The following is a 24,630-nucleotide window of genomic DNA, read 5'->3' on the forward strand; positions in this document are numbered from 1 at the left end:
TTGTGAATGGCAGCAGGATCAAACACTACTTGGGTGGTGATGTTGAGAGCCTTACCACTATTGTCCAATTGAAGGAGTCTAAACCATGACAAGAACGTCCAGCTAATAAGATGTTAAAGAAGAGCTACTAGGAGGCAACCTAATGTTTCTAAACTTTGTCTCAATTTGTGTTACCTGAATTTTATGTCTTGTGTTTTTGAATTATGTTTATGAATTTTACTTTTGAGTTTTTATTGTAGAATTATGCTTTTAAATGTGTATGTTTTGGTTTTTATGTTGAGTTATAGTTTTAAATATGCCTATGTTTAGTGTGTAACTGTGTTTTAATGTTTTGTGTGAATGGTGTATTCTAGTGTTTGTGTAATGTTTTTGTGCATGTTATCTATCTTTGAATGTGTTTGTGAATTTTGTGTGTTTCATATGTATAGTTTGGTTTTTGTGGAATTTAAGTGTTTTTATAAGAGGTTGTGGATGTGTAGTCTTGAGTTTTGAGTTGTGTGTTTTTGAAGGATTGAGTAATTGAGTTTTGATATGAATGGAAGCATTAAGGGTGAGATTTTGAAGGAATTGGTCAAGTTCAGTTTGAAATGTATAGTGTAGTTGAAATTAATCTTTAGCAAATTGGACAATGAACAAAAAGCCTTTTCCTTGCATTGAAATGAAATTGAATAGTTTGTTTTCAAATTGATTTAAAGAAAGAGTAAGTGACAAATTGATAGATGAAATTTGAATTGATATGATTTTGCATGACTTGAGTATTTGAATATATCTCCAATTTTCATCAATCATGGTTTAACTTGATGAATTTTGCAAAATTGGCTTCCAGCAGAAACAAGGAGTTTTCGTCCCAGGAGACTCGCCTGGGCGAATATATCAGGTAAAAATAACCTGCGAAATTCACCCAACCTCGCTAAGGACTGGCCTAGGCCAATCAATGAAATTTACTTAAACTCACTTGGGCTAGTGAAGAGTTGCTTGGGTGAGTGGTCTGCAGTAATGAAAAATAAAACAAAGGAGTGAAATATGATTTCACAACATTTTCAATCCCAATCCCCAAATTCACGAACCCTAAGCCCTTTTCTCCTAGATTCACACAAAACACGCACTCATTCTCACTTAATCACTCAATTCACCTCATCTCACACACCACTCGGTTTCATTTAGGTAACTTGCATATCTACATTGTCATTTTTGTACTATTTTTTTCGGTTTTAGTCTTTTCATATAACTGCACGTTATGTTTTGCTTAATCATGAATTGAATACTACTCAAAATTGTTGTTGTTCTGTGTGGTTTATATTCATTATGCTTGCTCTATACATACTTCCACATTTGCACACCAAGTGTTTGATAAAATGCAGCATTGGGCTAGTTCATTTTATGTTTCAAATTATGAACAAATGTAGTTTCTTTAAGCTTGTTCTAGGTGTAAGGCCAACTTGAGTTGTTAAATTGAATACTAGGAGTGTTGAGCTAACCATGAAATGTTCATATTTCCTAGAATGTACCTACAATGTTTGTTGACTGTTTTGTTTTGGAAGTTAAAAAATTTTCCAATCTACTTGTGAAACTGAACTGCATTTGTCAAATCCTAAAATTCTTCAATGTTCATATTTTTTTATGCAAGCATTAATTCATTTTTAAGCTAACTTGCTTGGACTGAATTATAGTACTATAGTGGTTACATTGCACATAAACTGTTCTTTAAATGCTGAATTTGTTTTTATCTGAATGATGTAAACTAACTTTTTGGTTTGATGTGTTGTTCTATCTAAATGATGTGTTGTTTTGAGCTGAAAAATTGATGAAAGACACAAAATTGATTTTTTGGTTGCTATGATTGAGAAAATTGAAAGTGAAATGAATTTTGTGTTTAACTGAAAATGATTTTGATGCTAATTTCAGTTTGGATGTGAGTCTTTTGCAGATGGCTCCAAAGAAGCTTACAGCTAAGAGGGCCCAAAAAACCACTACAGGGGAAGGATCTAGCACATCTCCTCCACTTGAATATTTTGTTTTTGATGGATAAAAGTTCCGAAGTGAGGAGCACCAACGACGTTATCAGCTGATCAAAGATTGGTCCTTCCTCAAGGAGTGGAGAGTCCAACTTGCAGAAGAAGACTTCCTTGAGTTCACTGAGGAAATAACTAGGAGGAATTAGAGACAACTAGCTGAACAATTGCCTAAAAATGACCATAAAGTTATTTTGGAATTTTACGCGAATGCTTGGCCTACTAAGGAGGGAGTTCTTGACCAGCATTCTAAAGTGTGGGGCCAATGGATCCCCTATCCAATGATGTTGGAGGAAGGACAACAATGCAAATATACTTCAAGGAGAGAAAGGGCTATAGGTTTTGATCAAGAAGCTATAGGCCATCTGCTTTGCTTCCGAGGTTGTGACTTCGTTCTTAGAATGATGCAAAAACGGTTGTGGATCATGAGAACACATATGACCATAATCACTCAAATCTAGATGACCTTTCTCCTAAGTAACATTCTTCCCCGTGATCACAACTCAGATTTGACTTTGCCTAAATGCCAACTGGTTTATAGTCTCATGGAGCATATTAGTATTAATGTAACCTAACTGATTTTTGATGCCCTCCACCAATTTGTCATAGCAGAGCCTCCTAGGCACCTAGTGAACCCAAAAAAAAAATCCAAAAGTAGTAAATAAGGCAATAAAGTGTTGAAATTTAAACTACAAAGCAATAAAGAAAATGAAAAATTTCATGAATTTTTGAAGATCATGGTTGTGGAGCTTTGTTTCCTCAAATGTAATCATCAACAGGGTCTGTCTTGTCTTCATCATTATTTGCTCTGCCTCTTCCTTGGTCATCTGCAGGACTCACCTCCTCCTAAAAAATAGGCCTATCCCCAGGCCATGCAATAGTAGCTCTAAATTACTCTAGGTTGGGCCAAGGATAAGGATTGGGATCCTGACTATGTTGGTCTAGTGTATAATAATAGAATCTATCATTCAATTGCATTTTCCATCTGTGGTTGGCCGCCTGTTGATCAGCCAAGTGATGCATGTACATTTGCATTTGGAGTTCCATCCTCTGTAGGTGTGTTGAGATGGAATCCAAGGATGACTATTGTTGTGGTGGTGTTGGAGCATCTGCTACTGGTTGAGGCCGTTGAAGCTGTTGTGGTTTCTGCAATTGCCTTGGCAGGAAATTCTTGTCAATGAATGATCGGTTGAACGAGGTTGGTTATTGTGACCTGCACTCCATAGAAATTGCAGAGGCCTATTATTAAAGTTGCAAAGCCCAATGCTTTGTTTGATTTTTTTTTTTGCTTCACTGGATGCCTAGGAGGTTCTGCTATGAAAAATTAGTGGAGGGCATTAGAAATCAGTTGGGCTACATTAATACTTATCTGCTCCATGAAACTGTAAACCAGTTGGCATTTAGGCAAAGTCAAATTAGAGTTGTTATCACTTGGAAGAATGTTACTCAGGAGAAAGGTCATCCAAATTTGAGTGATTGTGGTCATATGTGTTCTCATGGTCCACAATTGCTTTCCCATCATGCTACGAATGAAGTCAGAGCCTTAAAAGCAAAGTAGATGACCTATAGCTTCTTCCTCAAAACCTGTAGCCCTTTCTCTCCTTGAAGTATATTCTCATTGTTGTCCTTCCTCCAAGATCATCGGATTCCCCAAAAATTGGTTGATTGCATCTCTGTCATAAGGGATCCATTGGCCCTACACTTTTAGAATACTGCTCAAGAACTCCCTCTTTAGTAAGCCCAGCTTTCCAGACCATCTGCTTTGATTCTAAGGCCGTGACTTCGTTTTCAACATGACGGGAAAGTGGTTGCGGATCATGAGAACCCATATGATCATAGGCACTCAAATCTAGATGACCTTTCTCTTAAGTAACATTCTTCTAAGTGATCACAACTCTGATTTGACTTTGCCTAAATGCCAATCGGTTTACAGTTTCATGGAGCAGATCAGTATTAATATAGCCCAACTGATTTCTGATGCCCTCCATCAATTTGTCATAGCAAAACCTCTTGAGAACCTAGTGAACCCAGAAAAATCAAACAAAGCATTGGGTTTTCTAGCTTTAATAACAAGCCTCTGAAGTTTCGATGGAGTGCAAGTCACAACAGCCAAACCCATTCGACCTCCCATCAACTGATCATTCATTGACAAGAATTGCCTACCAAGGAAATTGCTGCAACCACTGTAGCTTCAACAGCCTCAACCAACAGTAGATGCTCCTCCACCACCAAAATAGCAGCCATCCCTAGATTCCATCTCAGCATACCTATAGAGGATAGAGCTTTAGATGCAAACATACATGCATGACTTGACTGATCAATGGGCGACCAACCACAGTGGCCAAATTCAGTTGAATGATAATTTCTATCATTATACACTACACTAGCATAGTCAGATCCAAACCCTTATCCTTGGCCCACCCTAGAGCAGTTTCGAGCTACCATTGCATGGCCTGGGGACAGACCTATTTTTTTGGAGGAGGCGAGTTATGTAGATGACCAAGGAGGAGGCAGAATAGATGAGAATGAAGACAAGGAAGACCCTATTGATGATTATATTCGAGGAAATTGAGCTTCGCAACCATGATCTTCAAAAGTTTGAGAACTTTTTGTGTTTCTTTATTGCTTTGTAGTTTAAATTTCAGTACTTTATTGCCTTATTTACTACTTTGGTTTTCTTTTTTTGGATATTTGCTTGATTTTGATTGGTATATGCGTGCACTTTGATATGTGTACACAATGTTTTTAATCTTTTTGGTAGTACACATTAGTGAATAATTTTGTTTTGTTAGCATAGTTGTATAGTATATATAACTCTTTTTGGGACTTAAATAGAAAATTTTCTATTAGCATAACATGTTTTGGAAAGAATCAACATCCGGTGATTTTGAAACTTGCTTTTGAATTGAATTAGAACACAAAAAATTGATATTTGGAAACATTGAGAATGATAAACAATGAATGGTTTTCCCAAATACCAAATGAATTTAGATGTTTTTGCATGGGTCTGATAAAGAACAACTTTCAAAACATTGATTCGATTTGAACATGGAAACAAGCCTTAAGCCATGGTGAGTGTGCACAACCACATATTTTACATTGAGTGTCCTCATTGATATGTTTTACAGGTGATTTTGCATGAATTTCTAATTGTCATTGTCATACCCTAATTTCGTCCGGGGATTATAATTTGATGATATACAACCATTGATTGGCCACTTCGAGATATTTGGCACCCTTTGTTGCACAATATGTGAAGTCCCGTGAAGATTCCGTAATGTGACAGAAATCGAAAGGAGGTGTTTTTCGCAATCCGTGAGTTTTTGTAACTTCTTCGAAAGCTAAAAAAGAGTAAATACATAATCCGTGAAGATTCGTAACCTTGCGGAAGGAAAATAAGTATCGTTACGAAATTCGTAAAGTTTCGTAACGTTACGGAAAAAGAATTGCCAAAAAAAGGTAAAGGGGGTGTATTTAGTAAAATAGGGGGTGCAAATAGTAATTTTTGAATCTGGGCCCTTCTAGAGGTTTCTGGGAAATTTCTTGCTTAAGGTTGAAGCAACCTAGCTCGCCTGGGCGAGCTAGGTGGCCACCACACCCCCCGTTTTGTTGAAAAATGGGATTCCGGGACACCCGTAATGCTTCCGTAAAATTCCCAAAATCCTGAATAAGCATATTTAACTTAATACGGGTGAGAGGAAAGAGAAAAAAAGAAGAAAATAAAGTCCTATATGCTTCCATAACTTTTCCGTAAATTGCGAAAGAAGGGGGGTGAACTTATCAAAATTGGGGGGCTGCAAATAGCAATTTTGAAATTTTGAATTGGGCCTTCCAGAATATTTTTTGAAGCTGGGTTGCTTCTGGAGGAAGCAACCTAGCTCGCCTGGGCGAGCTGGGCGGCAACCTCCTCCCCCTTTTTCCTATAAATAGGCTGAAGGGGGCTGTTCTAAGGATCCCGGATGCCCTTGGTGAGGTATTTCAACTGTTTTGGGCGAAAAAAATTGTTTCCGTGAAGAAAATCCAAACCGAGGTGCTTCTGTAATGCTTCCGAGAGGTTTCCGTAAGCAAATCCGTGAATGTTTTCCTCCGTTATTCACCGTTTTTCATCCGTTCTTCATTCTTCAACGGGTAAGTTTCCAAATCGAGTTTTTCAATTCATTCTATGTACCCGTGGTGGTCCACATTTTGTTTCATGTATTTTTATTCTCGTTTTCATTCGCTTTCTATACCCCCTTTTGACGTGCTTCAGTCATTTATTTAAGTCATTTCTCGCCTAATCTAAAAATAAAATAAATTTCCACCGATCATTTGAATTACATCATCCATTAATTTCGGTTAAAATGAATTCCGACCGTTCGGTCGTGCCGTAACCACGTTGGAAATAAAAAATAAAGCAAAAAATCAATAAAAAAAATATCTTTTAGTAAAATAAAGCAAAAAATCAATCGGACGTTTTCTCTTTGGGATTTCTCATTCTTAATTGAATTGACTAATAACTAAAGTGAAACTAAGGCTAAAACCAACTCGCCTAGTCAAGCTCGTCCACAAAAATAGGTTTTTGAAAGTTTATCATTTCAGTTTCTTACTAAGTAAAATGGATCATTTTTAAGGTCCAACACCTTTAAGTGATCACCTTTCAAGTAAAAGAATCGCTTGATTCACGCTTAAGAAAGAACTACGTAGGTCTAATTTCCTCTTCGATGGAGGGTACGTAGGAGCAAGAGCCCCGCTTTTGTCGACCTCAAAAAATAAAAAGAACTAAAAGTTAAGATAACACAATTTCCACAATTCTGAAAAATAGGCTGTTTTCCTTTGAGACAAACGTAAGAGGTGCTAATACCTTCCTCAAACGTAAATACAACTCCCGAACTTAGAATTTTCATTTCGACTGGCTTCCTTCGGTTTTTCCGACGTTTCCCACAAATAAACGTTGGTGGCGACTCTGCGCATCTTTCCTCCTTTGGAAAGTGCACCCGTGAGCCTCGCCTTCGTTCGCCCGCAAAAGGGCATGTTACGACAGTCATAACATATGATGCATGGATATGATTTATGCATTCTTTTTTTCTTTCTTGTACATATTAAGCCACTGGCCAAAAAGCTATTCCAAATGTATATTGTTTTACCATTTGCAAGTCCTTTGAGCCAAACACTTGAAATTTTGTTGGAACCCTAACCTAGGATAAAAGTTTCCTATCTTACCTTAGGTTAGGAGAGTAAGGTGTTTTGTTGGGGATTTCTATCATTTGGTGGCTAAAATGATGTAAATACTTCACATTTAATTTTGTTATTCATGTAAATTAAATATTTAATTATTGTATCTACTATAAAAAAGAGAAAAAAAAAGAAAAGGAAATGAAAAGGGAAAAAAGTTCTTTGTGAATAAATTAATGTAGGAATTATGTACATCATGTTTTAAACTATACATAGTTGTTGTAAATTTTATAAGTTGGGATTTCGGTATAGGATGTATTGATTACAAGGTTGGAAAAGGAAGAGATGGGAAGTGATGATTCATTTGAGTTGCTATTTTATTTTTATTTTGCTCTCCTATTCTCAAGGTACTTTTGAATATCCAAAAAAGACAAGATTTCTTTCTAGCCAGGCCCAACCCTAAAAGTCCTAATGATCCATGTTGACTATGTGCCTTATCTTTGATTTGATGGGAAATGAATTGCAAAATTGATGTGTGATGTATCAGTGTTGGAATTGAGATGAAACACTTGCCTGTTGTTTCGCCCCTGTACTACTTATTATTATGGATGTGAAATGTTATCGGTAAGTGTACCGAGTCGTGCAAGTAATAATAAAATGGTAAAAAACTGAGTATCGAAATCAGGGAACTTGTTTCATTTAGTGAAGCATCATTCAATAAGAAGACATTTGTATAAAAAGACAATGAACATGAATAAAACTATGGTGTTTGCTATTCCAATTACTAATTATAGAAAATATGAGCAAGTTGGTGTTAAAATAGATAATTAAAAGCGTTGGGTCCTCCTACTGAGTTACTTGATGCAATTAAAGGTTTTTTTCTTTTCAAAGATGTTCATGTGTTCTATACTGAGGACACCATTCTCAAACATCGATGTCTTGCATGAATGGGCTAATTCTAATTAAACTTCGTTCTCGGATATCTCTCGTCGAACTTAGCTTAACCGAACAACATTAGGGTCATAGCATATAAAACTAAATTACCTCACTCCGTTGACCTTGAAGCTCTTGTTTGTGGAGTCGCTTTTGATCTCAACTGTACCATAAGGAAAAACATTAGTAACAACAAAAGGACCAATCCACTTAGACCTCAACTTACCACTCATGAGTCCAAGCCTAGAATTATACAATAACACTTTTTGCCCAACCACAAAGTCTTTTTTAACTATCATGCTATCATGGAACTTCTTGGTCTTTTCTTTGTAGAACTTGGCATTCTCGTAGGCGTCTAGGCGGATTTCATCTAACTCACTCAGTTGCAACTTCCTTTCCTCGCCAGCTTGATCCATAGAGAAGTTGCAAGTCTTCACTGCCCAGTATGCTTTGTGCTCAATTTCCACTGGAAGATGACATGCCTTTCCAAAGACAACCCGATAAGGAGACATTCCTATGGATGCTTTGTAGGCAGTCCGATGTGCCCAGAGAGCATCATCAAGCCTGGTACTCCAATCTTTCCTGCTTGGCTGCACAATCTTCTCTAGAATTCTCTTGATTTCCCTGTTTTTCCGCAAGCTGATTTCTACTACTACTCTGTTTTCAAGCACAATCTTCACAGCAAAACACCCAAGACTGAAACAGGGACTTTGTTTGTATTTAGATTAATGCAAACCCAATTTAAAAGCAAGAGATAAGAATTTAAAATAGAAGATAGAAGATAAGGTAAAGAAAAGATAAGATATTTAAAGATAAAATTAGAAGATAAAAGAAAAGATAAGATATTTAAAGATAAAATTCGAAGATAAAAGATTGAAAGATCAAAATAGAAGATAAAGATAATAGATAAGATAAGATAAAAAATTTAAAGATAAGATATGATAAAATATTTAAATTGCGATAAAGATAACTACTTCTAAGAAATTCAAATAAATAAGATCTAAATCTACTAAATCTAAATACTTACTCCTAAAACCCAACAGTAAAAAATAAGTAATAACTACTTCTAAGGAAGACCGACAATGAAAATAAGGACTAAAATCTATATATTAAAATCGCTAAAACCTGACAAGTCTAATTAGCCTAGATATATGGATTCTGGATTTGTCTGTTATCAATACCAGTGAACCAATCAACACTAACACACATACTAACACAATACTAACAATTAAACATAAAACACGAAAGGATTAAACACACAACAATAGCTAGCTATTATGAACCTTTGGACACTGCTCCCCGGCAACGGCGCCAAATTTGATCGAGGCCGTACCCGAATCAAATAAACATTAAAATGTAGTAACTAGGAAGTGATCCTAGGTCGTTTCCCAACGAGCAGTGACAAGCCAAATGTTCATAATATACTTGCAGTAACAGTAACAGTAACGATGGGGGGGGGGGGGTTGTTTGCTTTTGTAAATTAAACAGCGAATATATGTGAATTAGAAAATATCAGAATTAAAATACGTTGCTTCCCCTTGATTCACAAGCAAGTCTCTTATCCTAGGTTACGAGAGTTTATCCTTTATCAGTTTAACCACTTAATCCAACCCTAAATTAAATTACTAAGCGAAATTCAACATAAGGCATTCATTATGTGATTAAGCATCACATACACCAATTACTCATAAACGATCATTAAGCATGAACGTAAATTAAGCGCAGAGACAATTAATCAAGCACTAAGCATGCATGAATTAAAAGCAACAAATTCAAAGTAATTAGTGAAGAGGAAAAACTAAACAGAATTTAACAGTAATAATAGAACCTCAAAGAGAACTGTGCTTGATCCTCAAGGGAAAACAACGCTGCGGACTTAGCCTTCCATTAATCAAATAGAGAATGAAATTTTATTGATAAAACTAAAAGTCTAAACTGGAATTGTAAAAAAAACGAAAATAAAAGAGAAAGAGAAGAGAGACTAAAACTAAAAACGAAAAATAGAAGAGAGAGAGAGAGAGACTAAAACTAAAAACGAATAATCGAAGAGAGAGAGGAGAGAGAGAGAGTCTCCCGCGAGGGAGAGAGGGGCCCCCCTAAACTAGAACCTTGGTGCTGTTATATAGTTTTTTTCAGCCCCAAAGCTTACAAATATGTTTTAAATCCAAGCCCATAAGTAAAATCAAATCAAATCTAGATAAGATAAGATAAGATCTAGATGAAATAATATCTAGATGATATCAAATCTAAATAATATCTAGATAAGATAAGATCTAATTTTATAGAATAAATTAGTCTGCCCTCTTCAAGTCCAAGCCCAATTCTAGATTCAAGCCCAATGCTAGATTCAAGCCCAATGCTTCATTAATTCCTGAAATTAGATTAAAAACATCAAATTAGCTGAATGGTCCCAAATAATAAAACTGCCTAATAAAATTGACAATTAAGACTAATCAGTATTTAAAATGGGGCAAAAAGGGTTAAGAAATAGGAGAAAATGATGGCACATCAATGCAATTAAAGGTTTTTCTCTTTTCAAAGATGTTCATGTGTTCTATACTGAGGACACCATTCTCAAACATCGATGTCTCGCATGAATGGGCTAATTCTAATTAAACTTCATTCTTGGATATCTCTCGTCGAACTTAGCTTAACCGAACAACATTAGGGTCATAGCATATAAAACTAAATTACCTCACTCCGTGTCCAGTCATACGATAACCTAGCCCGTTCTATCTAGTTCTAAGGATGCATTACATTTTCCAATGCTAAAGCTCTTAATTTTACATACAAATAGGCAATCAAGCCACAAACATGCATAGATTAAGCAGAGATAGAAACATTGAACACATAAAAACAACTTTAAATAGATAGGATAAGTATTTACATCAAGTTCTGAGCAGAATTCCCCAACAAGGGGTTTAGCCTTCCATCACAAGGCAACACCTTTCACAAGCAGGAAGTGGGTTTTTAGAGAAAATAACAGATTACATAGTGGTGGGGATGTCTCCTCCACCTCTAGAAACCTAGAAATCACTCCAAAACCTAAGATCCTCCTAAAAGCTAAGGTTCTTTCTTCCTTGCTCTATTCTCTGTTCTTCACACTCTATCTGCCAAGCTCTCTCTTTTCTTTCACTTCAGGCTTTAAAAAGGGCTTTTTGTCCTTGAAGGCGCTCTTAGCGCCATTTTCGCGCTTAGCGCGAGTGAATGATCTTTGGCTAAGCGAGCCAGGCGCGCTAAGCGCCAGAAGAGACAGATGACTCGCTGGGCGAGCTGGTTGCGTGCTGGGCGCGTGCTTGCGTGGCAAATTCCTCTTACTCATTAAGTGGGTTGATGTCTCGCTTAGCAGATGATACTTGCTAAGCGCATGTCCTAGGCTTAGCGAGACACCTGCTGCTGCACCTTCCAATTTTTCTCCTTTTTACTTGAAATGAAGTGAAATTTACATTAATTCCATGCGGAGAGCCGCTACTGAGCAAAGATAAAACAAAACAAGAAAATATTTACAATCCTACAAAAAGAACCATAAATTGGGGAAAATATATACATTTTGGAAAACTTTTCTATACGAAAGTTAGTCGTATATGATGACTAACAAACTCCCCCAAATTTACAGTTGTGCTTGTCCTCAAGCAAAGAAAGAACAGTTCACTTGTCCTCAAGTGATAAAATCACAGTGGTTGTTCACAAGTGTGTTTGTTCCAAAATATTCAATCACATGACATGAGTGGCATATAATGCTTCAAGTAGAGGGTACATCTACTTGGGTTGTTGACTGAGAACAAGAGAGGGTACATCTCTTGTGGATCAGTTCTAGTGGAGGATACATCCACTAGGTTCAAAGAGAACAAAGGAGGGTACATCCCTTGTGGATCTTTGCTTGTAAAAGGATTTTTACAATGTTGAAAGAAATCTCAAAGACCGCAGATCGCTTGGGGACTGGATGTAGGCACGGGTTGTTGCCGAACTAGTATAAAAACTCTTGTGTGTTTGTCTCCTTCTTCCCCACTCTTTTACTTTCCGTTGTGCATTTTAATTTCCACTTTTACTTTTGGTTAAGTTTCTCTTCTACTCCTTATTCTCTTAATAACATAGTAAAAGCCTTAGAAGAGTAAATTTTTAATTGGTAAAGGTTTAGGAATAATTAATTTAACCCCATTTCTTAATTATTCTGAGGCCACTCGATCCAACAATTTTAGAAGCAAAGCTTCATGATGAATCAAGAGTGATTCAAAAATGTTTTGATGATAACAAAGATGATAACAAAATATGATGACAAAGGTGATGACAAAAAGCTCAAAGGTCAATCAAAGAATGAGTTCAAGATATTCAAGATAGAATCAAGAACACTTCAAGATTCAATAGGAAAGTTGATTTCAAGAATCAAGAATCAAGATTCAAGAGATCAAGATTTCAAGAATCAAGATTCAAGAGATCAAGATTCAAGAATCAAGAGAAGGCTTAATCAAGATAAGTATGAAAAGGTTTTCTCAAAAATTGAGTAGCACATGGATTTTTCTCAAAACATGTTTACCAAAGAGTTTTTACTCTCTGGTAATTGATTACCAGATTGTTGTAATCGATTACCAGTAGCAAAATGGATTTGAAATTTTTTTTAAATGAATTTACAACGTTCCAATTGATTTCAAAACGCTGTAATCGATTACAATGTTTTGGTAATCGATTACCAGTGCCTTTGAAAGTTGAAATTCAAATTCAAATGTGAAGAGTCACATTCTTTCACATAAAAGCTTTGTGTAATCGATTACACTGATTTGGTAATTGATTACCAGTGATTTTTTCTGAATAAATCAAAAGATGTAACTCTTCGAATGGTTTTTGACTTTTTCAAATTGGTTTTAAGTTTTTCTAAAAGTCATAACTCTTCTAAATGGTTCTCTTGACCAGACATGAAGAGTCTATAAAAGCAAGGCTTTGCTTTGCATTTTAATAACACTTTTCCAATCAATCTTATACAATCCTTTACAAGCCTTGAATATCTTTGAACTTCTTCTTCTTGTTTGTGCCAAAAGATTTCCAAAGTTTTTCTGGTTTTCTAAACCTTGAAAACTTGTGCTATTCATTCTTTTCATCTCTTCTCCCTTTGCCAAAAAGAATTCACCAAGGACTAATCGCCTGAATTCTTTTTGTGTCTCTCTTCTCCCTTTTCCAAAAGAACAAAGGACTAACCGCCTGAATTCTTTTGTGTCTCCCTTCTCCCTTGTCAAAGAATTCAAAACGACACAGTCTGAGAATTCTTTTGATTCTTCCTTTTCCCTTATACAAAAGTGTTCAAAGGACTAACTGCCTGAGAATTCTTTTGTATCCCCATTCACAAAGTATCAAAGATTTAACTGCTTGAGATCTTTGTCTTAACACATTGGAGGGTACATCCTTTGTGGTACAAGTAGAGGGTACATCTACTTGGGTTGTTGACTGAGAACAAGAGAGGGTACATCTCTTGTGGATCAGTTCTAGTGGAGGGTACATCCACTAGGTTCAAAGAGAACAAGGGAGGGTACATCCCTTGTGGATCTTTGCTTGTAAAAGGATTTTTACAAGGTTGAAAGAAATCTCAAGGACCGCAGGTCGCTTGGGGACTGGATGTAGGCACGGGTTGTTGCCGAACCAATATAAAAACTCTTGTGTGTTTGTCTCCTTCTTCCCTACTCTTTTACTTTCCGTTGTGCATTTTAATTTCTGCTTTTACTTTTGGTTGAGTTTCTCTTCTACTCCTTATTCTCTTAAAAACATAAGTAAAAGCCTTAGAAGAGTAAATTTTTAATTGGTAAAGGTTTAGGAATAATTAATTCAACCCCCCCTTTTTAATTATTCTGAGGCCACTCGATCCAACACCTCCATCAATTGATCATCTTCCTCTTCCTTTTCTTCTTCAGCAACTACATTTTGGTGTTCAGCAACCAACCTCCCTTCATCTTCAGCAAGAATGGCTCTTCTACCCCTGGTCATGACAGCCTTACACTCCTCTTTCAGATTTTTTTTTCTGTATTAGCTCCAAAACTGCTTGAAGGCTTGTCTGCCAGTTGCTTGGCCAAATATCCCACTTGGATCTCAAGATTCTTGATGGTCGACTCTGTGCTCTTGTGATTTGACCTAGAAACCTGCATGAATTGAGTGAGAGTCTCTTCCAGCTTTGTCGTCCCCTCATAGAGATTAGGCCCTTGCTGTGGTGGCCTATTGGATGGCCCACCCTGGTCTTTGTTGAATTGATTACTAGGGTGAGTTCTCCACTGTCCTTTCTGGTGGTTGTAATTCTGGCCTGCGCCTCTGGCCGCGCAATACTTGTAAAGAATTATGGCACAGTAGAGCTTGAGTAGTCCTCAAGAGTCACTCTGCGAGGTTGATCTTCAGCCATCCTTTGAGCTTCAGATGCACCTGTGTGAGATTCCCTTGGTTGTGGGAAAACAGAAGATGATTCTGATGAATAAGGCTCCTCTAGAATTGGTACTGCCCTTTCTTGCAAGATTTTTCTCCGCCTTTCTATGTTGTTTCTTCTGCAAGTAGCTTCAATCTCCAAGTCCAAATCAACTAAATCACCTGCAAAAGATCTATAGTGCATACAAAACACTAGAAAGAATAGTGGTTAACCAATTCAAGAGAAAAACAAATTCTACACTAACTATCTATTAATGAAAACAATGAATCAAAGAATAAAGAATTAATGCCTACAAACTGAACTAGACTTCCTAAATGGAAAGAAGATCCCCGGCAACGGCGCCAAAAACTTGTTCCGCCCATGTACTACTTGTTATTATGGATGCAAAATCTTATCGGCAGTGTACCGAGTCGCGCAAGTAATAATAAAACGGTAAGAAACCGAGTATCAAACTGAGGGAACTTGTTTCATTTAGTGAAGCATCATTCAATAAGAAGACATTTGTATAAAAAGACAATGAACATGAATAAAACTATGGTGTTTGCTATTCCAATTACTAATTATAGAAAATATGAGCAAGTTGGTGTTAAAATAGATAATTAAAAGTGTTGGGTCCTCCTACTGAGTTACTTGATGCAATTAAAGGTTTGTCTCTTTTCAAAGATGTTCATGTGTTCTATACTGAGGACACCATTCTCAAACATCGATGTCGTGCATGAATGGGCTAATTCTAATTAAACTTCGTTCTCGGATATCTCTCGTCGAACTTAGCTTAACCGAACAACATTAGGGTCATAGCATATAAAACTAAATTACCTCACTCCGTGTCCAGTCATACGATAACCTAGCCCGTTCTATCTAGTTCTAAGGATGCATTACATTTTCCAATGCTAAAGCTCTTAATTTTACATACAAATAGGCGATCAAGCCACAAACATGCATAGATTAAGCACAGATAGAAACATTGAACACATAAAAACAACTTTAAATAGATAGGATAAGGATTTACATCAAGTTCTGAGCATAATTCCCCAACAAGGGGTTTAGCCTTCCATCACAAGGCAACACCTTTCACAAGCAGGAAGTGAGTTTTTAGAGAAAATAACAGATTACACAGTGGTGGGGATGTCTCCTCCACCTCTAGAAACCTAGAAATCACTCCAAAACCTAAGATCCTCCTAAAATCTAAGGTTTTTGCTTCCTTTCTCTGTCTTTTTTTTTTGCCTCTATTCTCTATTCTTCACACTCTATCCGCCAAGCTCTCTCTTTTCTTTCACTTCAGGCTTTAAAAAGGGATTTTTTTTTTCTCAAAGGTGCGCTTAGCACCATTTTCGCGTAGCACGAGTAAATGATCTTTGGCTGAGCGAGCCAGGTGCGCTAAGCACCAGAAGAGACAGATGACTCGTTGGGCGCGTGCTTGCGTGGCAGATTCCCTTCAAGATTCCTCTTACTCACTAAGTGGGTTGATGTCTCGCTTAGCAGATGATACTCGCTAAGTGCATGTCCCAGGATTAGCAAGACACCTGCTGCTGCACCTTCCAATTTTTCTCCTTTTTACTTGAAAATGAAGTGAAATTTACATTAATTCCATACAGAGAGCCTCTACTTAGCAAAGATAAAACTAAACAAGAAAATATTTACAATCCTACAAAAAGAACCATAAATTGGGGAATATATATATATTTTGGAAAACTTTTCTATATGAAAGTTAGTCATATATGACGACTAACACCTGCATGAGAATTATACACTTTTGATAGGTTTCCCTTTGTTTGAGTAAATCAAGTGTTTTCTTTGATATTCTTTAGAAAAAATGCAAATTGATCTTAATCTTATTTGGTTTTGTGAATTTCATCCTTGTGCTTTAATTTCTCATTGTTGAGTGTTTGAAAAATGTTGTTTTGATTACTTTTGGAGGCTGATTCTTTGCAAATCTTGTTCATAGTTTTTGGTGTTTAGAAATATTGATGCATATTTATATTATACTTATAATATTACTATTCGTAGTTTTCTTTCATTACTTTGTTTGAGGACAAGCAAGATTATAGGTTAGGGGGAGTTGATAATTAGAAACTTCCCTTAATTCTAGTTATTTTATATATTGTATATTTCTAAGTGTTTTTGTTTATAATATAGAAGATTCATCCATTTCTCTCTTATGTTTGTAGGTCATTTGTTATAGAAGAATTAGAGTCAAGCTGAAGAGGGTTGAAGGCCATTTTTGAAGAGGTGAAGTCCCCTGCCACTCGCTTGGGTGAGCTTGCATGCAGAACAGGGGAGTTTCAAGGTGATGAACTTGCTTGGGTGAGCCAGAGCTCGCTTAGGCGAGTGACATTCCTTCAGCTTGAAGATATCTACTTGCTTAGGTGAGTGGAGCTCTCTTAGGTGAGTTTTACTATCATTGACTTGACTGAAATTCGAATAGAAGTACTAAACTTAACAACAATTCCATTACTAGTGAGGTGAGTGTTTGAGAGAGGAAATTGAGTTGAAGCTACAGAGATTGGTGTCGAAGTGATCGTGGATTCCATCCTTTACCATTTTATCTATTGATCTTGAACCTGCTACAATGAGTAGCTAGTTTCTCTATAAGATTGGATGTAATTTTCATACTCTGATGTATCTATTTTGATATTTTATATATATGAATCTTTTCTCTTCATTGTTGGTGATTTTGTTTTGTTCTTAATGTTTGATTCTGCTTGATCACTAGTTTCTGAAATTGAATTTTAAGTTTGGCTGGAAAGTACTCTTAAAATATGAACTGAATGAACTCACTCTTTAAGTTGCGTTGCAAGGAAAAGAGCATAACGTTTTGATTGCTATTTGCACAAGATTATGATTGTAATGTCGAGATATTTATTAAATATGCAAGAAATTGATATTTGATAAATATTCTTAGAATTCTCGAATTTGAGGAATCAATTTGGATGATCTAACGTGAGTATCGACAATGTTGGAAAATGATTCATATGTATTAATTTCATTTAGATACTAAAGATATAAATGATGAAATCTAATCCTATGTTTTTCTTGAATTAATTAAATCCATTTTATTTGTTTTCTTAATGTTTATGTATTTACCTTTCTTCCACTAAACCCATAAGAATTCGATCAAATCCTTTGTATATATCTATTGAACTGTTTAATTTTATCTCGAAAAATTGAGTAATTCAAGTTCCTATGGAAACGATCTCATTTATAAATTTTATAAACTCTGACGACATTAGTATGCTAGTCAATAGTTGGTTCGATTTGAAAGAGACTTCGTTGGCCATTTAATGACAATATTGTCTGCTTTGACCTTTCCCATGTGTCAAAACAAAATTTAATATATATATATATATATATATATATATATATATATATATATATATATAAATCTTTATTGAATTAACACGTGTTACAATCATGTTAAGCTATTATTAGATACCTAATGATTTTAGTCATTTAAAAACTTTGGTAATAAATAAAATTTGTAATATTGATTATAGAATTTGGTAATTATTTTGTCACAGTTGTTTTTGTATACACTTGGAACTACTCTTCATAATTTTAGCCTCTGTTGCAATTCTCTCGTGTATGCCCGGTCTTCTTTTTTTTTTATCCAATTTTAACTCGTTCTCTCTCTTCTTGTATCTAATTTGTTTTTTTAACATGTGTCATTTTTAATTGATTTTGATTTTTTTTATTTCTTTTTCTTTTATTATTTTTTGTTATGTTATTTATAAACTTTTCAATTTGTGTTTTTTCCTTATGTAAAGTAATAGGCCTATGTATGTGCAATTCACGGGTTACTCTAATGCTGAACTTAGATTCCATGATTATGAGTCTCAAATCTGTGTTGCAGTACTTGACACAAGTTCATACCTACGACAAAGTTTTTTCATACATACGTTAGGCTGAACTTTTTTTTTACAAAAGTTATTTACATGCAATTGTTTATTTTAGGATCCCACAAGCAGTATTAATGCCACTGTGCACCGCAAAACCGTGTTGCATGAAGACAACCAAAAGGAACTATGTGTTTGTTCAATCGTTGTACTTAATTAGGCAGGTGATAGAAAACTGTAAATTATGTTTCATCAACAATTGAACGATGCTCATCCATGACTATTATTCAACTGCCTTCAATCCCCTTTATTCATGTGTAGATTGCGGTCTTTTGCCCATTCCTTCCATGTGGCAATGTATACCTCAATATCACTGTAAAAAATTTGGTCACGGTATGCGCGTGTCACGTAATATATTTTTCCGTTATTGTCATTAATGATTATTTATATGTTTTAATATGATGAATAATGATCTTCAACGTAGGTGTTACCACATGATTTATGAAACGAAGCAAAGCCGTGTACAATGATACATTTTGAAAGTTAACAAAGCATCAAGCCACCTGCGTTTTTAATCTCAAGTGTTATGTATTTTTAATAGGAAGGATAGACAGTTTTCCAGACTTTTAATCGAAATTACGGTTCTGCTTTTTTTTTTTTCAAGTGTTCTATAAATGAAGTTGCTATTTTAATCATTTTATTACAAATATTTAAACTGTGGGTGGATATGTATTTAATGAATATTCAGAATCGCTATAATGATATTAAATTAAATGCAAAAAAATTGTGTAAATATTTTTCTTATTATGATTTTTCGATGAAATAGTTTTTAATTGTCCGTCTAATATGGTCTTTGACCCCTTTCAACAAGAGGGTTTTGTCTTATATGACACATAACTTTGTAATAACAAAATCTTTTATGTATTACTTACCGAGGAAACACTAGTTATTCTAAAAAAAAATGAACAAGCAACTGTTATGCTTGGACTATGTGTTACGAAGCAAAACCAGAAATAGGGATAAAGACACTAGCATTCGAGGCCTAGAACTACCTCCAGCAACTACAAAGGAAGAAGAGAATGGTATTTTCATAAATTGTCTGCTTATTACAATGCTTAGTAGCTATATATATAGTCACGATTGAGGTACTCTAATCCTCAATTCTTAGCAACAACAGAATTATAACAAAATAACAGAATTATAAAGATTAGGAAATCATGGCAGACAACATTTCAAAACATCCACTACTCTCAGCTAGCTCAGCACTAATCTGTTACAATGCTATTTTGGGGGAATTGTTTTCCTTTTGGGCCGTAGCAGGCCTGTTTCTTCCTTCTGCAACTCCTTCTTCCTATCACTCCCAACCCCATCAAAAACACCTTGTCCTCAAGGTGTTGGGGCTTCAAACTATGGCTTCAAAATTTGAACTCGGATCCCAAATTAAAATGGGTGAAGAAATGAGCAGATGAAGGTTAGTGTTGCGGAAGTCGAGCCATTTTGCGGCGTAAAAGGTGAGGGGGAAGGAGTGGTCGAGCTCCTTGCCACGACTGAAGTGCTCCTTGGACTCCAAGAATGGTGATCCCGCGGTGGTCGGAGGACATGTGGGGGTTGCTATTGGTGATGAGGGAAACAACCACAATGGGAAGCGGACCCGACAAGCTTTTCTTCCTGAAGGCGTGGTGCTGTGCCGTCGGTCTGTGGTTCTTCTAATTTAATCTTGTGATTGTTTGCAGGAGTAGTGTGGTGGGGTTGCGGAACTGGTATGGGTGCGGAGCATGGAGACTGCGGAGGGTAGTGGTGGCCGGGTCGTCGAGGCAGTCGGAGGAGAAAGGCGTCCAGTTAGGAGTCGAGGCGGCGTGTAGCGGCATCAAGTTTGGCCAAGACGACCTCAAGGCGGTCCTCGGTAGCCATTGAAGCTTTGTTTGGCGACGAGTAGTGTGGGTGGTGGTAGTGGAAGGTGGAAGCTCTGTACGGCGAGTGGCAGCCATGGAAGCTCTATTTGGTGGTTGCTGAAATGAAGGAAGGGTTTTCTCGGGATCGAACAAGCTCAACAACCGTTGGCGGGTACTCTCAAAATCAATCCCAAGGGATTGAGCTAGATGTACAAAGGAAGGAGGGGTGTGCGACAACGAAGGTGTGTGGAAATGGGTATGGCAGCCATGGAAGGCGACCATGGACTCTTAATGAAAGCACCAAATGTTACGAAGCAAAACCAGAAACAGGGATAAAGACACTAGCATTCGAGGCCTAGTGCTACCTCCAACAACTACAAAGGAAGAAGAGAATGGTATTTTCATAAATTGTCTGCTTATTACAATGCTTCATAGCTATATATATAGGCACGATTGAGGTACTCTAATCCTCAATTCTTAGCAACAACATAATTATAACAAAACAACAAAATTATAAAGATAAGGAAATCATGGCAGACAACATTTCAAAACATCCACTACTCTCAGCCAGCTCTGCACTAATATGTTACAATGCTATTTTGGTGGAGTTGTTTTCCTTTTGGGCCTTAGCAGGCCTGTTTCTTCCTTCTACAACTCCTTCTTCCTATCACTATGCGTTTTACAATATTAATTAAAGGGGGATAACCAAACACGTAATTTTTCATTTCCATTGAGTTGCATTGTTACCTATATAGATTCCCCCATGGATTCCAATGATTCGCCATCTTCTGCAACTGCTTTCGCCAGTCAATTGTCAACTCCATCATGTGAGTGTGGAGTCCACATGCGAATGTTCATTTCACACACAACTAACAACCCCATGTGCCGATTTTGTTGTTGCACCTACTGGAATTTAAGTTGGATAGCTTCAAATATGCAACTTAAATGATTTTGTATTTTTATCACTTGAGAAATGCTCTCTAGTTTTGGTTTCTTTGGGTTCACATACAAATGGTAGTCTCTCCTCTTTTTATAGGTTTCAAGTGAGAGTTATAGATATATCAAGAAAAAATTTCATACACTTCAAGAGAGATTTCTACACATTTCTTTCAACTACTTAGTTCTAAAACTTCTTACAATTACTTGTTAAATATTATTTCTACTTATCTCTATACTTCTCTAGAATTTTCTTTAGAATAGTAACACAAATGGGCCTAACACTTCATTAATGAGCTAAATCAAATTTATATTATTCAACATTTATGTTAGTTTATATGATTTTGCTTAAAAGGAATAAATTTGCAAATCAATCTCATAATTCCTTTTATAAGCCTAACGTCAATATTGAGTTATGAATGCCAGATATGAAAAGTTATGATCCTACCAGACAAAGACGTGCAATATCTGCTTATTCCAAGAAATAAGATCAAGCTACACAATGATCATATTATTCAATCCTAAAGATACTCTCCGCAATTGCGAGTCTCTTTATAAATATGACATCAAGATTTAATGAACAAGACGAACATGTATAGAAAAACAAGATTCATGAATCAAGAAATTGAGAGGAAAAAAACATTTATAAAGAAATACACTAAGCTTAAAAGAGTATATTCTTTGTAATATACAAAGTACTTGTGAGAAATTAAAACTTCAATGTAAATTCATTCTTTAAGTGTTATAAAGAATCTCTTATTCTAAATCAAACTTTTGTTTGTGAAAGTCAGGGGTGACTTAGTGGCAAAATAATACTTGGATGTTCTTAGATTAAGGGAGAGTTTAAGGGATTGTGCGAGTAGTGGCCTTGACAATATTTGTAAGCCAATAGTGGCAGAAAAAAATACTTGTTGTAATTAAATTTGATTAGTAAAATCCTTTATTGATTGATAAAGGAGAACTGAATCTAGTTCAGGTTGAGTAAACTAGTATAAAACAAAGTATTTTTACTTCTCTTCTTTAGCTTAACAAAGCATTTCAAAATTCATTATTGATATATTTTGCACACAAGGTTTCTACTGAAAAAAAATAAGTTTTATACAGCATTGGACGACTGTCCACTTGTACTTAAGAAAACTTATCTTTGTTACTGGACAAGAGTTTTTAATAAACTTATTTATTAAATAATCATCTTCCATTAGAAAAGATTTTATATATATTTTAACTAACGCACTATTCAACTTCTTCTAGTGTGATTTATTGTATTTCATATAACTTAAAATTTGACAAAATATTTTTTTAACATAATGATAGTTTAATTATTATGTAAAATAATTATAAACTAATAATCTAGTACACGTTAATTTTGAGATCTAGTAATCATAAACTATTGTTTTCACTAATTAATTTGACTGTTTTTATATCATTTTTAATGACTTTCATTTAAGTGTTTATGTTGAAAATAAAAAAAAAATATTTAATGTATAATTTATTAGGATCTGATTTATAGGAAACATATATGATTTAGAGGAAACTGTTTATAAAAAAAACCTTATATTTTAATGACCATTATTAATAAAGCATTTATTGTGTACTCTAACACAATTTTACTCCATTATTTCTCAATATTTTCTCTCATTTTATGGTTTAAAATATACATAGTAGTCTTGCATGCAATAATGCAGTAGCCTTTCTATAGTAGTTGGATTGGATGCTGAAATCACAACCCAGTGCCAAATACCAGTTGAATTTAACCAAATGGGGAACCAGTTACCAACCAAAAGAACCGAAACAAATTTTGGTGAAAGAGACTGAGTTCTACACTCTCACTACTAGAAAAGTGAGTTTTTATGACAGTTATACAAAAACCGTCTTAGAAAATTGTCATTCTAAGACAGTTTTTAGTCATTCTAAGACGGTTTTTACAAAACCGTCTTAGAAGATTGTCTGCTATTTTGAATATTTATTGTGTCCCTCTAGCTACTCTTCTACGTGCTTCCTCACTCTCCAAAGAGCAAATGTGGCGTCCCTAAATTAATGACTGGTTTAATAGTAATAATTTAAATAACAAAAACCATGGTAATATATATTTTTTTTCTTCCTTTTCTTTTTCATTCCTTTCTCTTTTCACCATAACTAGGTTTAGAAGGAAAATCCTCGCTACAGAGTCCTGAATGGTCAGTTCACAACTCTATTCGGAGTCATTTCTTTCTTACCGTTCATAATCTCTAAACTATTTTGCTGTTTCAAAAGGAAGAATGTACCAGCCATTACTTTAGGTCGTCACATGAAGATAAAATAATAAAATACGGTCGATAAACTCTTTTACAAATAAAGTTGCTAATGCTTTCTTTTCAAATAACAAGATCGATTATAAATGCATTCATCATTTAAAGCTGTCCAAAATATGGGAGTTTTACAAAATATATAGTGTCATCCAGAGCAAAGGTGTCCATAGTGGTGGCTTCAGCCACATGTATACAATAATCAAATTCCTATACATTAGGTCTACCCATACAAAAACAAAAGAGTAAACCTAACAGTCAGTCCTAGATACACCCACCCTCAAAAGTATACAAAACTAATCCAAAAAGCCGTCCACTAGGATGAAGAGCCTCCGCTGACCGCCATCTCCCTCGGGCCACTATCCTCCGTAGAGTCTGCTTCAGATGCCGACATGACTTCCTCGGGAGAATCCACCTCAAGAAGTGGATCCTCATCACCCTCTAGAAAGTCAAGGGCATCCACAGCAGGCTCAGGAGGTAGCTCCTCCAGATCCTCCTCAGGGTCTTCCTCGGATGACGTTACCTCGATCACTTGAACGGGCTCCACTAGACGATATGGTGTAGGCGTGGGTAGTATCCACTCCACAGTGCGCTGAAGCGTCCGTGCAGGTTCATCTGGATGCACCAAAGAAGTAGCCGTGAGTCGAATGGTGCCCCGAAATCGGCAACTCGTGTTGCCTTCGAGGGTCTCCCAAGCTCCCTCTAGGCACTCCATCTCTACTCGATCACGGATTAGCTGCGCCGCCATCACGATCTACAAGAAAGAAGAAAAAGGGGTAGACTCTTTCACAAGAATCTAACTGCGCTACACACAATTTGTCCCATAACCACTACATGCAAGTAAAAGGGGTATTTTAAGGCTTTTCATCTCTGGTAATCGATTACACAACCTTGGTAATCGATTACCAGAGGCTAAACTTGAATTACACAGCCTCAGAACATGAAATATGCAATAATGCACTGTGTAATCGATTACACATGCCTGGTAATCGATTACCAGTGCCTCATTCCTCTGTGTAATCGATTACACAGGCTGGTAATCGATTACCAGAGGCTTCTATCATCTCCCAGATCCCTTTTTAAGCCTGGTAATCGATTACACCCCTTGGTAATCGATTACCAGAGGCTTCCTTAGCTTCCTGACCTCGTTTTCAAGCCTGGTAATCAATTACACCCCGTGGTAATCGATTA

Source organism: Glycine max, chromosome 20 (assembly GCF_000004515.6).
Source record: "Glycine max cultivar Williams 82 chromosome 20, Glycine_max_v4.0, whole genome shotgun sequence".
NCBI lineage: Eukaryota > Viridiplantae > Streptophyta > Magnoliopsida > Fabales > Fabaceae > Glycine > Glycine max.